Source organism: Lepidochelys kempii, chromosome 1 (assembly GCF_965140285.1).
Source record: "Lepidochelys kempii isolate rLepKem1 chromosome 1, rLepKem1.hap1, whole genome shotgun sequence".
Lineage (NCBI taxonomy): Eukaryota > Metazoa > Chordata > Testudines > Cheloniidae > Lepidochelys > Lepidochelys kempii.
The window spans coordinates 215,575,822-215,590,823 of record NC_136380.1 but is presented as its reverse complement, the minus strand read 5'-3'; the positions used below and the strand labels follow the sequence as shown (position 1 = coordinate 215,590,823).

At 45.4% G+C, this 15,002-nt stretch overlaps 1 long non-coding RNA gene across 1 annotated transcript; it reads right to left on the bottom strand.

Moving 5' to 3' along the window:
* Positions 1-140: 140 nt before the first annotated feature.
* On the bottom strand, positions 141-5,559 carry LOC140905844 (uncharacterized). Its single transcript, XR_012156964.2, has 3 exons — positions 5,468-5,559; positions 2,218-2,334; positions 141-198 (listed from the first exon to the last, which is right to left on the bottom strand). It is a non-coding gene; the product is annotated as an uncharacterized LOC140905844 (long non-coding RNA).
* Between the last annotated feature and the right edge of the window lie 9,443 nt (positions 5,560-15,002).

The window sequence follows — 15,002 nt, the reverse complement described above, 5'->3', positions numbered from 1 at the left end:
GAAGCTGTCATTATGTTGTCTGTGTGCTACACCTTTTGCTGTTGAAGAGTTACCTTGTTGCTGTGGGGCAGGTGGGAGGCAAGCTGCCCTCTTCTGTTTCAGTTCAGATGCAGAATGTTACCAAGTCATTCATAGCTTTTGCTCGTTCTTCCAATGGATTTTATATTTGTGCTTTCTCCACTTGCTGCTTTCATATATCTAAAATACAAAGACCTCATCTGAGAAATTCATGTGTTGCTTTTTCACAACAATTTATTTCAAAAGTAGCAGAATTTGCTCATTCACTGTTTCTCATTAGAAAAAGAAAAGGAGAGGAAGGAATCCTCTAAGGGCTTGTCTACACTGGCAATTTACAGTGCTGCAACTTTCTCGCTCAGGGGTGTGAAAAAACACCCCCCCAAGTGCAGCAAGTTTCAGCGCTGTAAAGCGACAGTGTAGACAGTGCACCAGAACTGGGAGCCGCACTCCCTGTGCTGGTAGCTACGCCCCTCGTCGAAGTGGGTTTTTTAGAGCGCTGGGATGAGAAACTGCAGAACTGGAAGTAATTTGCAAACTGGACACCATCAAATTAGGCCTGAATAAAGACTGGGAGTGGATGGGTCAGGACAAAAAGTAATTTTCCCTGTGCTGATACTCACACCTTCTTGTCAACTGTTGGAAATGGGCCACCTTGATTGCATTGGCCTCGTTAGCACTACAAAAGTAATTTTCCCTCCCTTGGTATTCACCTCTTCTTGTCAACTGTTGATAATAGTCCACTTCCACCTTAATTGAATTGGCTCATTAGCACTAACACCACACTTGGTAAGGCAATTCCCATCTTTTTATGTGCTACAATATATATTCTGCTTACTGTATTTTTCACTCCATGCATCTGATGAAGTGGGTTTTAGCCACGAAAATTTAACCAAATAAATTTGTTAGTCTCTAAGATGCCAAAAGGACTCCTTGTTTTTTCTTTCTTTTTTTTTTTTTTTAGGGAAAAGGTGTGTCTTAATTAGAATTCATTAACATGAAGTAAAATCCGAGTGAAAACAAGGCAATTTGTAGTTTTCATATGAGTTAGCAGGTCAAGGTAAACTCTCTGAGTCAACAGTGTGCCCTTGTTGCCTAGAAGACCAATGGCATTATGTAGATGCATTGCCAGCAGATCAAGGGACGTGATCGTTCCCCTCTATTCGACATTGGTGAGGCCTCATCTGGAGTACTGTGTCCAGTTTTGGGCCCCACACTACAAGAAGGATGTGGAAAAATTGGAGAGAGTCCAGTGGAGGGCAACAAAAATGATTAGGGGACTGGAACACATGACTTATGAGGAGAGGCTGAGGGAACTGGGATTGTTTAGTCTGCAGAAGAGAAGAATGAGGGGGGATTTGATAACTGCTTTCAACTACCTGAAAGGGGGTTCCAAAGAGGATGGATCTGGACTGTTCTCAGTGGTAGCTGATGACAGAACAAGGAGTAATGGTCTCAAGTTGCAGTGCGGGAGGTTTAGGTTGGATATTAGGAAAAACTTTTTCTCTCGGAGGGTGGTGAAACACTGGAATGCGTTACCTAGGGAGGTGGTGGAATCTCCTTCCTTAGATATTTTTAAGGTCAGGCTTGACAAAGCCCTGGCTGGGATGATTTAGTTGGGGATTGGTCCTGCTTTGAGCAGGGGGTTGGACTAGATGACCTCCTGAGGTCCCTTCCAACCCTGATATTCTATGATTCTAGACTCCCTAAAAGTTTTTAACTTAACCAGCTAACGCGTGTAAAAACTAGAGATTGCCTTGTCTTCACTAAACTTTTAACCTCATGTTAGCTAATTCAAATTAAGAACACACTTTTTTCCTCGTGACGATATGCCTTTGAAGGTCACTGATTAAACCTAATTTTCCTTGGAAAAAATGAAGTCCCCCTACTCTTGCCTTATCCAGACCTCTTTCTTGCAAACACTTTGTACACCTCAAGGCAAAACTTTTCTGACTCAGTCAGGGAGATCTGTTGGAAGAGCTGCTACATGGCACCCTTCATACCTCAGAAAATAATTGTCTACACCCTTCTAATGGATTGCTTTATGTGAATCATGTGTCAATGAGTCCAAAAATCCATCGGTCTGTTCTCTGCCTGTGATGAAATGGCTATGACCTGGGACTCATACACATTGTGGAGCCTCAGTCTGTTGAAGCACAATCCTGTTTTCTTTGCTGGGGTGTGGAAAAGAAATCTACTTACCATAACTGGCAGCTCCAGAATTGTTTAGGCTGTGTCCCAAATAGAAGGTTGCTTGGAGAGCTGCTGGTGCCGACAAGTAGATTTGCAGAATCAAAGACATCTGAAGGTGCTCAGCACCTAAAAAAAGCAGGCCACTTCATTTAGGTGCCAAAATAGATACCCTGGCTGGATAATTTTTGCCTCATTCATTCTAAGGCCAAAATTGTCAAGAGTGGCCAATCATTCTGGGTGTCCGACTTGAGACTACAAACCTGATTTCAAGAGATGTTGAACACTCAATTCTGCTTACCTCAACAGAAGCTTCAGGTACTGAGCCCCTCTGAAAAATCAGGTTTCTCAAATTGGGCACTCAAAAACACAGGCTGTAATTTTTAAAAATAGGGTACTATCCCTTCAAATAGTTTGTGAGTCCTCTAATCGTCTTTAATGCTCCAGAAGGCTTGCATATAGTTAATAAACACAGTGCCCATGTGATTCTTTCATAATACATTTCATAGATTCCAAGGCCAGAAGGGACCATTGTGATCATCTAGTCTGACCTCCTGTTTATCACAGGCCATACAGATGAGCAAATTGAAATATCTGATTTTATAGTGAGGCTATATTCTGATTTGAGATGGGGTTAAAACACAGGATTAAGATCTGGAGCTTGCTTTCAAACACACAACACAAACACAAGTGTGTTAAGAGTGTTGGGTTCAATCTGTTATAAAACTAAGTAATGTGTATAATTTGCATCTAGGTTCAGATTTTGTGTATCATCCAAACTTCAGATGTGTTTGGATTCAGGAATCTATTGTTAGTCCATCTCTAATTCTGGGCAACATTCTGTAAAGAATCCAACCAACCAACAAAAGACCCAGCCCATAAGCACACAGCACCCCTGGGCCCCCATTTCACATTATGGAGTCTCACCTTTACCCTCCCTCAGGAACATTCAGCCCTGGTGTAACTCCATTTAAAAGTCAAGAGAAAATGAGCCAGAGATCTGAAAATCCATCTATACTTTTCTAGCTTCATGACAATGTCTGCAAATAGAGATTCTGCAAGCTGAGCTCAGCAGGTACCTGAGGGTGGTGCATGAGCCAGGAAAGCATCCAGCTTGCTCTCCCACAGATTGCTTTGTAAGCACCAAGTAGAGTAAAATCGGCCATCTCAGGCATAGAGACAATATAGTGAATAAGATGGTGCCATTTGTATATAGTCACTTTCTTCTGCTGTAACTGGACAGTGGATTATCCCCTGTTATCATGCAAATATTATTTATCTGATCAATGCCTGGGGTAATGGCCACACCTTCTGCCACTACCTCAGTTACACAATTGCAAGGTGTGTTAGCACCCATAAAAATTATTTTGATGCCAGAAATTATAATTAGTTTTGAAAGAATGAAAATCTCTCCTTCCTGATTAGCCAGTGAAATAGCTGTACAACACCTGCTGCTTTGCTATCAACCCTAGCTATGGTACCCAGTGTGGCTCTGGGAAGGCAAGCACTTCAGGAGCTGATCTCAGAGTCTCAATTTATTAGCAGGATGAGTTAGTTTGGGAAACATAAGTGATTTTAGGGCCACTCTTCTGTCAGTGGGGCTGAGAGGATGACTTTATGCCCTCCCTTTCTCTTAGAAAAGCAAGATATTCCTGCAGATGTGAGAGTTATCTGAACAAAATGCACTGAGCTCACATCACTCCTTCTGCTCTTCTCCATAGCTTGTTTCTGATTAACAGAATGGCATTGCAGTCCAGCACTGAGATATGACATTTATTTATCACATTCTGGGCTTTATTGCATTACACAGGTACCCTGGCAGTACTGATTAAACTTCTGTCACAGCCTACCCAGAGAAAGACCTGGAATGTAAAGCTCTGGTTAGCAGTCTAAAGGAGAGGATGGACCTAAGTTCCCTTGAAGTTGCATAAGCTGCATGGCTACACAGCAGGCTATCAAGGGCCACTCAGGTGTACAGCCACAGGGGCCTGGAGAGGAGAGAGGTAGGGGTGTGCGGGGAGCAATTTGGGGCATGCAGGACTGTGGCGAGAGAGGGCAGGGCAGCCTGCACCCCAAACCCCTCATTCTGGGCCCCACCCCAGAACCTGCACCCCCAGCCAGAGCCCTCAGCCCCCTACACCCCAAGCCCAACCCTCTGCCCTAGTCCTGAGCCCCCTCCCCCACCCGAAAGCCCTCATCACTGGCCCCACCCCAGAGCCCACATGCCCCTGAACCCCAACCCTCTGCCCCAGCCCTGAACCCCCTCGCACCCTCTGAACCCCTCGGCCCCACCTCTACCACTCATCACCTCCATATTGGTGCACATAACAAAATTAATTCCGCAAATGGATATAAAAAATTTGAGGGAATATTATGGTGGACATCTTCCCAGGGTATTACAACCATCTTATCTATCCATCTTTACTCTCTCTCTACACCATTCACCCTTCTATCCTACCACTTCCTTCCCCTTCCCCAGCTAGCATTTCACCCGCTGTTACCCTTTCCAGCTATCTACTGGTGTCAGCAGGAAGCCTGACTACAGGCTGTGCTGAATTCAGAAAGGGCATATGTCATAAATATAAAGGGAAGGGTAAACCCCTTTAAAATCCCTCCTGGCCAGAGGAAAAATCCTCTCACCTGTAAAGGGTTCAGAAGCTAAAGGTAACCTCGCTGGCACCTGATCAAAATGACCAATGAGGAGACAAGATACTTTCAAAAGCTGGGAGGAGGGAGGAAAAACAAAGGGTCTGTGTCTGTCTGTGTGATGCTTTTGCCGGGGACAGAACAGGAATGGAGTCTTAGAACTTTTAGTAAGTAATCTAGCTAGGTATGTGTTAGATTATGATTTCTTTAAATGGCTGAGAAAAGAGCTCTGCTGAATAGAATGACTATCCCTGTCTGTGTGTCTTTTTTGTAACGTAAGATTTTGCCTAGAGGGATTCTCTCTGTTTTGAATCTAATTCCCCTGTAAGATATCTACCATCCTGATTTTACAGAGGTGATTCCTTTACTTCTATTAAAAGTCTTCTTGTAAGAAAACTGAATGCTTTTTCATTGTTCTCAGATCCAAGGGGTTGGGTCTGTGGTCACTGATGCAAATTGGTGAGGATTTTTGCCAAACCTTTCCCAAGAAGTGGGGTGCAAGGTTTGGGAGGATTTTGGGGGGAAAGACGTGTCCAAACTACGTTTCCCAGTAAACCCAGTTAGTTTGGTGGTGGCAGTGGTTATTCCAAGGACAAAGGATAAAATTAATTTGTACCTTGGAAGTTTTATCCTAAGCTGGTAAAAGTAAGCTCAGGAGGTTTTCATGCAGGTCCCCACATCTGTACCCTAGAGTTCAGAGTGGGGGAGGAACCTTGACAGCATATTTATCTGGAACAAGGAAGATATATATGTCCCAGTGTGAACTCAGTTTTACCACTACTGCTTCAACAACATGTGGTCAGTGACTGATAAATTCCAGTGGAACCACCCCAAGGACTGGCACAACACCCAGCACTGACGCCGTCTGTGATGTCACAGCTTGAGTAGAATGCACAGGCACACAGGATATGTCTACCAGAGATTCTCAATCTTCATTGCACCGTGATTCCCTTCTGACAAGAAAAATTACTATATGACCCCAGGAGGGGAGACCCAAGCCAGAGCCCGCCTGAGCCCCACCGCCCCGAGTGCGGGGGGCAAAGCTGAAGCCCAAAGGCTTCTTCCCTGGGTGGGGGAAGGGGAGAGCCTCGGGCTTTGGCTTCAGCCCCAGGCAGTAGGGCTTGGGCCCTGGACCCCAGTATGTCTAACACCAGCCTTGGCGACCCCATTAAAAGGGGGTTGTGACCCACTTTGGGGTCCTGACCCACAGTTTAAGAACCCAGAAGTGCGAGTGGTGGAGGGGCTAGCTACCCCACATATGTGTCCATCAGAGATGCTCGGTATGTCTTTGGGGCAGCTAGCTCTTCCCACTGCTCCAGTTGCCACAGCTACATTCTATTTTTTGTGCTAGTTTGTTGAGAGGTAGAGGAGCTCCATAATACTTTGTAATTTTACAATGCCTTCTATCTGAGGCTCTCAAAAATAAGTTAAGGCTCACAACCCTTCCTGGGGGGTAGGCAAATATCCTGTTTTACATATTGGGAAACCAAGGCCCAGTGAGGGGAAATGACCATGTCATGGCCACAAAGTGAGTGTGTCACAGCCAGGAACAAAACATAAGCCTGACTCTGTCTCATGCTTTAATTATAGTTGTACTTCTTGAGCTGCTCTGAAGACAGGCCCTGATGACACTCTGGGCAAGTCTATACTACAAAATTAAGTCAACCTAAGTTATGTCAACATACATCCACCACAGTATTTGAATCAGTTTTACATATTCATACTGCGCTCCTTGTGTCGGTGACGCATGTCCTCACCAAGACCGTTTGCACCAATTTAACTGCCACCGTGGGGCACTGTGGGATAGTTTCTGAAAGGCAGCAACAGCTGATGTAAGCAATGCACTGTCTACACTGACACCGTATCAACCTAACTACATCAACTTAAGCACCACGCCTCTTGCAGAGGTGAAGTTATTAAGTTGGTGTAGTGGGAGAGTTGCATCAGTGAGAGCTACATTTTAGTGTAGATGCTTACACAGTTAGGCTGATGTAAATTGCCTTATGTCAACCTAACTCTGTTGTACAGCCCAGACTTCTGCGAAGCACAGAGCTGAGTCATTGCTGTGCAGTGGCAGCATTGTGGACAAGTGGGCCCCCTCCCACCCCATCTGTCTAGTGAAAGGGTGTGATGGGGCAAAGCTTTGTTCTCAATAGGCACCTCAGGAGCTGGCAAAGTGTGAAAATTAAGGAGTAATCTTAAAACGCTCTTCGGGGCATTGTAGAGATGGGAGGTGGCTTTTGAGGAAGAGAATCCAGGAGGGTAGAAAATGGAAGTGTGGTAGGACTTTGTGGGGCTAGAGAAGTGGCCATCCTGACCCCAAATAAACTTAATTTTTATCTATCTTCAAACTCTCTGGGCTTATTGGGCTATGTAGGGAGTAAAAAGAGTGGCTTTGAGATAGGATTGGGTGACAGAGTCTGCATTCAGATCCGAACTCCTACAACATTTTGGCACATTTGACTCCAGAATTCTGATTTATATGTACCTTCACTAGGATACAGAAGCAGAAACTAGATCAGAAGCCCAGGAAATAGCTGAAGAAATGCAGTAATTTTAAGGAAATCAGCTGCTTCTCTCTTGCTAAAGTTGTGCTCAGTAGTTTGCTATTTTTTTTTAAATTGGCACAGGTGCAACAAGGCTAACTACCTGCTCTGTAGTAGTCTAAGGCCATGTCTACATTACCCGCCAGATCGATCACTACCCGCCCATCTATCGGGGATCGATTTATCGCGTCTAGTGTAGATGTGATAAATCGATCCCCGATCGCTCTGCCGTCAACTCTGGAATTCCACCACGGCGAGAGGCGGAAGCAGAGTCGACAGGGGAGCGGCAGCCATCGATCCTGCACCGCGAGGATGCAAAGTAAGCGATTCTAAGTAGATTTAAGACGCGTCGACTTCAGCTACGCTATTCTCGTAGCTGAAGTTGCGTATTTTAGATCAATCCCGCCCCCCTAGTGTAGACCAGGCCATAGATAAGCACTAAAGCTGATGTAACGTTGGCCACAGGACATTCTTGCTCAACTGAGATCGAGAAAATGATTTCTTACTGTGAGACTTGGAAATGAAAGGAAGGAACTGCATCAAAACTGGGTGCTTAGAATACAGATTATTTTCCACTGGGATGAGCAGAGGGGATCCCAAAATGAAGTTAGGGTCCAAACAAATTGATCTCCCCTTAGCTAATCCCATCCAGCCAACGGGATCCTTGTTCACCCACTTTAGTGTACTTGTTTATGCTTCTTTTCTCAAAAGAACTCTAAAAAACATAAACAAAAACAATCAAACAAACCAAACCCAAACAAGAGACACTATAAAAAGGAGAGTGATTTTCCCACAACTTATGCTCTCCAGATAGAAGAGGACATGGTTGTTCTTGTTTTCTATACAGATCAACTTATGATCCTCTTAAAGCTATAAAATAAAAAAGAAGATGAAGTAATATTAATAACAAGCGTTAAATTCAGATCCCCTAAACACAGAGTCGTCAAACCTTTTGAGTTCGTGTTTATAGTTAGGCTTTGGATTTAGTTTATTTGTTTGAATTTTAGAATGGTTCCTCTATAGCTTGGCTTATGTCCCATTTATGTGCGTTCTCTGCAGATATTCACTTGAGTGCCTTTCAATCTCACAAGTAATCACAAATACTGAGCTTTATACACACATACCTGGGTATTCATGGAAAGCCTATTTTAAATTTGCACAGAGTAATTTAGCAGAATTTTTCCTGAGAATGTGGAAACTGGAAGATGGCTGCATTTTAAATTTTACAATAGTTTGATTCTTTTCTGACTTTCTGAATACTGGATAAATTTAAGCACTCCAAACTTCACACATACACCTATATGAGAGGGCTCTGCACACTAACATAGGGAGCTTTCACAGGTAGGATATTTTAGGACTGCTAGAATCCTAGGACTGGGAACGGATGACAGGGGATGGATCACTTGATAAATTGCCCTGTTCTGTTCACTCCCTCTGAAGCACCTGGCACTGGCCATTGTCAGAAGAGAGGATATTGGACTAGGTGGACCATTGGTCTGACTCAGTACAGCCATTCTTATGTTCTAGAAGAGTTTATGAACTTCCGTTGTTATGGACTGGTTCTCCATATAGTGTTTAAGGTTTTAATTGTCCTGGATTACATGCCTGGCCTGTACATGAATGTATGTGTGGCCTTCCCCTTCTTGCACAGCCTGTGTAAGGACAAATTACAATCATCATCACTTGGGGGAGCACCCAGACCACTCCTGCCATACACCTCTGAGGTCACAAAGTGCCCCAAGAGAAGCAAGGAGGGGTGAGAAGGAGGCAGGGCCTTCCCTAGTACACAGAAACAGCAAAGTGTGCTCCACAAGGGAACGTAGCCACCCGTATATTCCCCCTAGACCTCTTCCAGGGCAGTGCAGAGCTTCTCTTCCCCTGAGCTGTGCCCAAATGACACAATTGTGTCAGATAATTTGTGTTTTCATTGTCTGATGATTGCTGTTTAAGTATTAAGCAATTAGTAATTAAAGTTTCCATTGTGACCTGCTTAACTCTGTTCAGAACTGCCTGAGATAGGGAGTCAAGGTGGAGGAGGTAATATATTTTATTTTACTTCTGTTCGTGAGAGAGACAAGCTTTCAAGCTTGCACAGAGTTCTTCTTGAAATAGGGAGTGGCAGAACTTGCTGGGTCGTAAGGAAACCTGTCCTAGTTTAAGGAGCTGCAGGGTCAGCCAAGGAGAGGAGAGATGTCACTTGACAGACTTGCTAAGGTGTAATGGAGCAGTTGCTGAGTATTTCTACACTGCAGCTGGGAGCAAGCCTCCTAGTTTGGGTAGACATACCCATGTTAGCAAGGCTTCAGCTAGCACGCTACACATTATGTTGATGATCTGGTTCAAAAAAGAGCTCAGGCTCTCAAGCAAACCCGTAGGGCTGAGACACTGAAATCTATTCTGAACCAGACTGTCTACATTGCTGTAGGGTGCTAGCTTGAGTCCCACTAGTGTGGGTCTGGCTACCTGGCTGGGAGGCTCATTCCTAGCTGTAGCATAGACATGCCCTTAGATGGGGGATACGACAGGGTGAGGTCACACTCCTTCTTCTGTCTACCCAGGCTATTCAGAGACCTGCAGTTGTTAAACACCACTATGTAGTTTATTTACATTATCTCACCTTTACTGACCCACACACCACATTATTTACAGCATTTGTTACTTCTCATCCCTTTACTAAGGAGTAGAGAGGGATGATCTGTCTCCAGCCAGAGATTCTTCCTTCCTATGCTGTCTTCTACTCTACTTCTGCTAATTAGGCACAGTTAAGTCCCTGTGGGGAAGGAGGAATTAATTGGCATTTAATCAGAGTGCTGGTTTTAACTGTAGGTTCCCAGCATTGCTCGCCTCTCCAGCTTTCCTTGAGCAGGTGCTGCGAGAGGGTGCTCCCAGCCCACCCCTCACCCCTGGCCCTCCAGATCTTTTAATTGGGCCCCTGCCCCGTGAGCCCGCCTGGCTGTTCCCCCTGCATACCTTGAGCCAGCTGCGCAGCCTGCAGTTGGTTTGCTTCCAAACCCCACCAAGGGCACATCTGAACACGCTCATACACCATATTCTCCATTTCCTCACCCTCATGTTCTGCCCTGATATTAAGTGGTGGGACCTATTGCCATCTGCTGAGGGTGAGGAACCCCGGTGGGCCAGTCTCTATTCCAACTTGGTCCCACAGCCCACCAGCAATATTAGTCGGTAGCTCCTTCATGAAGCCCTGAGCACTGGTGTGTACGTGGCGTGATTCACTCCTGTCCCCGATGCCTGTCCCTTTTGAGGCATGAGGGAGATGCTGGCGCATACCTTGAGTCTGTCAGGTTGCAGCCCCTTTTCTGGCTCCTCCTGGGACTACTTTTGCGGTTCTGGCTGCACTTCTCTCCCCACCTTCTAATGTATTGCACACCCCATCTGTGTTCCCACAAAGTCGTAAGACCTGCTCATCAATCTCCTCCTAGAGATGGCCAAAGTGGCCATCTATAACACCAGAGAGAGGATGTTGTCTGAGGGGGTGCTTTGCGACCGTAGGGCCTACTTCCATTCCTCCCTCATTTCATGCATCTGGACAGAGTTCCTCTGGGCGGCATCTACTGGCTCCCTAGACACCTTTGAGGAGCAGTGGTTGCTGTCCAGGTTCTCTGCTCAGTGTCCCCCTCCGGATCCCTTATTATGACCCTGTGACCCCCATCCCTGTTTCTTCATTTGTTGTCCCCTGTATTCAGTTGAACCTTGAGTTTGGTGGCTACTCTCCCTAGGCTGGGGGAGGGGCCTTCACCTGTGGGTGGGCTTGTGCACACCCACCTTCCCAGGATTCAATAGGTGTAGATTCCTTGCACTCTGTCATAGGGGAGAACATGGACAGCGAGAAGACTGCCAAGGAAGACAGGGGGAGGAGTTGGCTGTAAACTGGGGGAAGGAGTGGTGCTAGCAGAGCATTTCTGAAATGCGGCCACCAGTTTTTTTGTGTGGCCATGACAGTCTCCAAAGCATGGGCAAAGATTTTGGGGGGGGGGGGCAGGGGCCCCTCCCTGCAGTGCTCAGCTGTTGCTCCTGAATAGCTGTTACCAAGGGCAGCAAGATGCACCACCTTGGTATTTGTGCTGGTGCTGCCAGCAGGGATTGGTGCCTTTCACTGTAAGCCTCCTCAGGGGCTCTGGGCAGCACCTCTGGAGACACATGGGGCCCGTGTGTGGTGCTGCAGGTGACTCTTGTCAGTAGAGGTGGCTGCAATGCTTCATTACCTGGGAGCTCCCCTAGGAAGCTCCCCTGCTTCCACCCGCTTGGGGCATGGGGAGCCTGGGACTCCACAGGCAGCTGGTGAGTTTCTGACCTACCTTCTCCAGGGCAGGTCTCACTGAAGGGCAGCAGGAGGCAGGGACAGAGAGATGGGTCAGTTCTTCCCACACCTGGGGTTGCACTTAGTTACTGTTTATATTTACTGTCCCTACCAAAGCAGCTCAATGGCCGTGGGCTGCTGCAGGGCTTGGCAGCTTTCCCCAGCAGGGTGAGGGGCTCCTGCTCTGTGACATGTGATGAGCACAAGAATAGGAGCAAAGTCAGGTGTGCTGAATGGGGTGCTCTACTTCTTACCGCCTTCCCACTACATACATAAATTACAAGGATGTGGACAAGAATGTGCATATTTATTGTTTTTTCTGAAGTTAAGTATTTTGGGGGAAATTGTCATTGGGGCCACCAGCAAGAGTTGGTGACCACACTTTGAGGCCACCAAAAATTTTGTTGTGAGAACCCCCCTAGCTGGTATGACGTCATAGAGTAGCAATGGCTGTGGTCTGGCGTCAGAGTGTAGGGACTGGATGAATGAAGACTGGCCAGGGACTGGAGCTAGGCAGGAAGGCCAAAGGCTATCTGAGGAGCTGACTAGCAAGACAATTATAGTTGCTTGAGGAACAAGAAAACACTGCACATGCAGTATAAAAAGCTGTAATGGGCTCTCAAGCCATCTAGCATATAGAGCTTTTCATCCAAAAGAGGCAGGAAGTTGGCTCTGTATAAAACTGGTAGTTTACAACTGATAAAGTAGCTAGAACTCTGAACCAAGTGGTTGTACTGATTCTCCTGTGGCTGACAACCATGCTAGCTACTCAGACCCCTTTTAACCAGCCCATCTTGTAATAACTTGTAACATTTGCTGCCTACAGGGTGGCTTATTCACTTTGCTCCCATTCTCTACCTTGCACAGAGAGGATCTGATAGCTACAAAGCCTGAAAGCATCTTCTTGTCAACAATGGCCAGGCTGGAGTTATTGCATGAGACCTTTGTCACAGAGTCGGTCTCCTTGAAATCTCCCTAGTATTCAGAGCTCGGTTTCCATGGTCTAGCAGGTGCACAATGAGGGACTTTTAGAGCACCACATAAAGGTAGACCAGAGTCTTTGTTGTTTTTATCTGTGTATCTGTGGTCACAAAAATTGGTTTTGCTATGAGGTTTGTGGTCTAATTGCAAAGATGTGAAAGCTCCATTAGCCGATGTGTAACCTTTTATGGCTTGCAGTTATTGTTTGTGGCAAGATATTGCACATGATGAACCAGTGTTGGTTGACAGCAAATTATCTCAAAGTCCTAAAGTGGGAGGTTCTCAGTGTGAACCATTTGTGATCACATGAGCCACCTCTCCTCCCATTCATAATCACATAACATTCTGTGTCAGGGTCCCCGGGGTGCAGCCTGGACTGTGGGACCACTGAGCCCTCTGTCCCACCAACATGGCATGGCCCTCACACTGTGATAAGCCTCTGAAGGACACTGCACTTACACCGACATCCACAGGCAGGGACACGCATGCCTGTGTTATATGAATGACCACCCAGCCACTCCAGAACCATCAACAGAGAGGCTCCAGCCAATTTTCCCGAGCTCCCCAGTCTTGCACCCCAGAACTGTACCATTTTGCATTGGTCAGAAGCCTGCATACATCCACTACTCAGTTTGCCACTTAGTCAGTGTGTAATAGACACAAACTAGCCTTTGTAAACTGAGCTGAGATTTCCCAAGCACTTCAACCAAAACACACTATTTTAGGTAAAATATAAGATACATTTTAAGTGATTATAAGTCATAGAAATGCAGGTCAGAGATAGTTACCTTAAGAAAGTAAAAAGTAAACATACATTCTAAATCCTAAACTTTTAGCAAGAGTTTAATCATACACCTTTTCTCACCCTGACAGATGTTACAAAGAGGTCACAGATCCTCACTACACGGAGTGGGACTCTTTTCCAGCCTGCGACCACCCTTCCCCAGTTCAAAGTCTTTGTCTTCCAGGTATTGGCAGGGGAGGAGGAGAGGGAGGGGAAGATGTGAGGCCAGGTGATGATGTCACTTCCCTGCTTTTATATTGTCTTCCAGCTTGCTGGAAAAATCTTAGCTATGATGTGGGGCTCAGGCAGTCCCCATTGGTCAAGCAGTCTCCATTTCATACATGCTCTCTCTGAGAAGTCTCTGGGGTAGTGGATTCTTTCCTTGATGGGTGTTGATGAGCCATTAATGCTGTCTGGCTAACGATGGCTACTCCATTGCTGTACCTGAAAAGCTGGCTGTGGGTGTTTCCAATCTCACAACATATTTCAGTATCACACACATAGCAAAACTTCATAACTTCACATTTAATTATAGAACATACCATTCAAAAAGATATTAATGTTCAACAGATCAAGACTTTTAAAATGATACCTCACAAGGCATACTTTGTACAAAACATATCATATCATCACACTGGTGAGTATGGGAGTTCCAGGGTGCTATTTTGAGTTGGAGTGTCACAGCTCTCCCCTTAGTTTAGTGCAGGAATGTAATCACTGACTAATGCAAAGGCACTGTGTCCAAGGTCCTTGTTAGGTTTTGACCCTACAGTTCCCAAAGGTTGCTAAACATTGTAATGTTACGCACATGTGCTTTTGCAAAGTTCTGTGTACCTTTGAACACTTTGTGGATCAGTCTGGTGATCTCAAAAGTTAACTAGTGTGCCTCCTCTGGGTAGCTAGAAAGCATCTCTTTGTATCTGCACAGCATTGTTAAGCCTTCTGCTTTTCCAACTGGAGTGAACTCAATGCAGATAATGTTTTCTAGAGTGTAGGTATCGTGGCATTTAACCTTCAGCGTGTCATACATTCCTATGGCAAATACTTTCACAGAAAATCCTTGGGAAAGTATTTATGTATTTGCAGTTGCCTTTGATGCAGGGAAGGTGTTTTTTTTTTCTAAAAGGTCAACTACACAGACTATTTTGTCCCTCATTTTATCTCCTCTGTTTCTCAGAGGGAAAGGAAGAGAGCCAGCACTAGGTGTCCAACCAACTCTCCAACACCAGCAAGTGTTTAGCAGACCATAGTTTGGGAACTAGATGCCCATATCTTTTTTGTTGTTTTTTTTTTTTTAAAGGCAAGTCCCTAGTTGTTATACTTTCAATTAAAACCTTGAAAACGTGACAACCTAAAAGTAATTAATAGAGCAGTGCCTGCATGAGCTTGCAGAGATTCTGCAAGAATAGCTCTGAGGTATTTAGATGACAATGATCATAGTTTAAAATGTTGACATTTAAAAATATTTCATGACTCATCAAAGCAGGGTGGAGTGGAGAAGTATCATTATGAAGATTTA